This window comes from Schistocerca serialis, chromosome 6 (genome assembly GCF_023864345.2).
Source record: "Schistocerca serialis cubense isolate TAMUIC-IGC-003099 chromosome 6, iqSchSeri2.2, whole genome shotgun sequence".
Taxonomy (NCBI): domain Eukaryota; kingdom Metazoa; phylum Arthropoda; class Insecta; order Orthoptera; family Acrididae; genus Schistocerca; species Schistocerca serialis.
Genome location: NC_064643.1, coordinates 328,850,387 through 328,853,892, shown reverse-complemented (window position 1 = coordinate 328,853,892; position 3,506 = coordinate 328,850,387). Strand labels below are relative to the sequence as shown.

The 3,506-nt window shown below is 36.3% G+C and overlaps 1 non-coding gene across 1 annotated transcript; it reads left to right on the top strand.

Annotated features, from left to right (window-relative positions):
• The first annotated feature begins 3,095 nt into the window (after positions 1-3,095).
• Positions 3,096-3,170, top strand: Trnal-caa (transfer RNA leucine (anticodon CAA)). Its single transcript has one exon. It is a non-coding gene; the product is annotated as a tRNA-Leu (tRNA).
• Positions 3,171-3,506: the final 336 nt, after the last annotated feature.

Genomic DNA, 3,506 nt, shown 5'->3' with positions numbered 1-3,506 from the left:
ATACTTGCACTACCATGTCTGCATATTTTACAAGTAATAATATTTGTTATGAAACTGTTAGAAAATAGCAACAATCTTGCATTAACTTACCAGAGTATCTATTTGTATAAATTATACAACAAGCTACCTAATAATATTAAAAGACACTTCAAAACTTAAAACTGCTGTCCATAAATATTTATTACAAAAGTGTTCTTATAGTATAGGTGAATATCTTGAAACATAAAAATTTATGGCCAAATATTTAAAAAAAGAATAAGTGAAATGTTAATCAAAAGTTTTATGGGAAAAAAAAACAGATTGAATTACTGGTTTTAAATATCATACACAAAAGCTGAATTTTAAGTTGTAATAATATTAAGCCTAAACCAATGTAAATATTCTTCTATGATTTAAAAATGTGCACTGTAAATCGCAATGACTTATCCAATGTCGTATTGTACATCTTGTACAACAAATGATTAAAAGGACCAACAAAAGATAAAGTGAAATGAAATGAAATACATTACCAAGACAGAGAAATTATCTGCTTGCATTACTAATGCGATATGGGTCACGTGATCTAACCATATTTAGAAAATTAAATTGCTCAGGTGATATCAACATTTACATCTCAAAAGTTTAATAGCCTGTATTTAAACCATTTTTCATAACATAAGATCGTTTTCCCCAAAAACTGTGCAGATGCTTCAACATTAATGTCTGGTATATGGTATGGGCATTGTACTGCACATCTGTGCCAGCACTAATATATATCAGAAGCCACACACAATTTTGTTTTTCTTTGTTTAAATACAAGATATGTATAGCAAACTATTGTGTATGATATATGTATATGCATCAAAATTCTTGGCAGGCATTTGTCTGTTATCCAATATCGATTTCTCATTTTATTTCACAGTTTTAGTTTTTATAATGAAAAGTCCATTAAATATGGCATGAACATAGACATCAGGCTTCGTTACAGATTAATTTGATGCTAGAACTATTATTTCATTTCCACGCTTGTTGGCTATGCCACCTTGCCAAACCTTGATCTCAGCCATTGCTATAGATTTAACCAAATGAATACTCAATCTTGTTATGCCAATCTTCATCTAGGCAGATAAAATAAGTGGTTACACAATCTGAAAATTCACTGGTTTTTGGAACATGTAAGAAAATTGCTTTTGAAATGCTGTGTTACTGAAGAATGCTGATGATTATATGTTGGTAGATCAGATAACTGAGGTGGTACTGAGTCAAACTGGGAAGTAAAGAAATTTATAGCACAACTTGACTGAAGGATGGGATTGATTGAAAAGACACATCTTGAAGAATCAGGGAGTTGTAAATTTGACTTTGCTGTGAAGTGTGAAGAGGAGGGCGGTAAAACTTGCGGAGGCACACTAAGGTTTGACTACAATAAGCAGGATCAAATGGATGTAGGTTGCAGTTATTATGTAGAAGTAGAGAGACTTGCACAGGGTATACGAGCAAGGAGAGCTGCGTCAAACCAGTATTTAGGCTGAAGAAGAAGTCAGCGACTATAACATTTGAAAGTTTTGAAGTTTACATTTATGTTCCAATGCAATGAGCTTTTCTTTCCCTCTATGTGATTTGCAGGTACATCTTTACTCCTGTTACATATTTTATTATTTCATGAATTTTTTCAGGCAAAAGACTCATCAAAACTTAATCTATTTAAATGTAAGCCGTCCGTCCCACACTACCTCTCAGAAGTGTGTTAGGATCATAGGATATTGCAGCCATGTGTGTCTTACAATGAGTGTAATACCAAAGTTCATGTACCTGAGTGAAACAATTTGTTTGCACATATAGGTGTATCTCATCCAGACATAACATCTTTTTCATAACTGTCCATATAGCATTGTGCTTTATAATAAAATGTTTTATGTCTCCATGCTCTTCATCAAATATGAGGAGTCTAGGAATTCTACGTACTCAGTTTGCCAGACAAACAATTCAAACAAATCATATTAATGAGTTTTATTACAAAATGAAAAGAGACAATACTTAATTACACAGGTATGTCAGAAGTAAAGGGCAACATACAAAATAATCAATTTTCTTCAGTATAGACCAGGGGTTCCCAACAAAATTTTCTCTAGGACCTCCTCATCGAGCATGTTTGTACCTTGTCATATCACAGTATCAAGTACTTAAAAAAGCCACATTAAGAGTCTTTTTATAAGTTTTTTATTTTTGGTACTTAGAAAAACATTGACATAGTCATTATTGAAAAAATATTGAGTTTACAACTTTTTCAGTTTAGCCATCATTGTTATTGTTAAATTTTTGATTATTGCTCAAAATCTTTGTCTTCAAATCTGGGTGTTTAGTATAACAAACTCCTTAAAAAATAAAAATTGAATATGAACTGAAAATGACAGGAAAAAATTAAAACTGAGTGACTTACTTGCTTGAACATCAAATGCATTCAGAATGAGATTTTCACTCTGCAGCAGAGTGTGCGCTGATATGAAACTTCCTGGCAGATTAAACTGTGTTCCCGACCGAGACTCGAACTCGGGACCTTTGCCTTTCACGGGCAAGTGCTCTTCCAACTGAGCTACCGAAGCACAACTCACGCCCAGTACTCACAGCTTTACTTCTGCCAGTATCTCGTCTCCTACCTTTCAAACTTTATAGAAGCTCTCCTGCGAACCTTGCAGAACTAGCACTCCTGAAAGAAAGGATATTGTGGAGACATGGCTTAGCCACAGCCTGGGGATGTTTCCAGAATGAGATTTTCTCTCTGCAAAGGAGTGTGCGCTGATATGAAAGTTCCTGGCAGATTAAAACTGTGTGCCCGACTGAGACTCGAACTCGGGGCCTTTGCCTTTCGTGGGCAAGTGCTCTACCAACTGAGCTACCGAAGCACGACTCACGCCCGGTATCAGCACACACTCCACTGCAGAGTGAAAATCTCATTCTGGAAACATCCCCAGGCTGTGGCTAAGCCATGTCCCCACAATATCCTTTCTTTCAGGAGTGCTAGTTCTGCAAAGTTCGCAGGAGAGCTTCTGTAAAGTTTGGAAGGTAGGAGACGAGATACTGGCAGAAGTAAAGCTGTGAGTACCGGGCGTGAGTCGTGCTTCGGTAGCTCAGTTGGTAGAGCACTTGCCCGCAAAAGGCAAAGGTCCCGAGTTCGAGTCTCGGTCGGGCACACAGTTTTAATCTGCCAGGAAGTTTCATCAAATGCATTATCTTCCTCTTCATCTGTAGGCCTTTCTCGTTATAATGAACCACTTTTTAACCAACAGTCCATATGTAACTACGTGAACTGTAGCTTCCATGAAAAACAACGCTTTACAAACACTACCTTTTTAATACAGAATATTGAATATGTAAACAACACGGTCTGTGAAAGCACTGGCAATAAATTAACATGGTTGATTGTCGTCTGAAATGCGAGTTTGTGTGTAAAGTGACTGTCAGTTGTCAGCTGCAAAGAGACAGCATGTGCGGTCTAACAGCATACAGCAGAACTATTTGCCTCTATC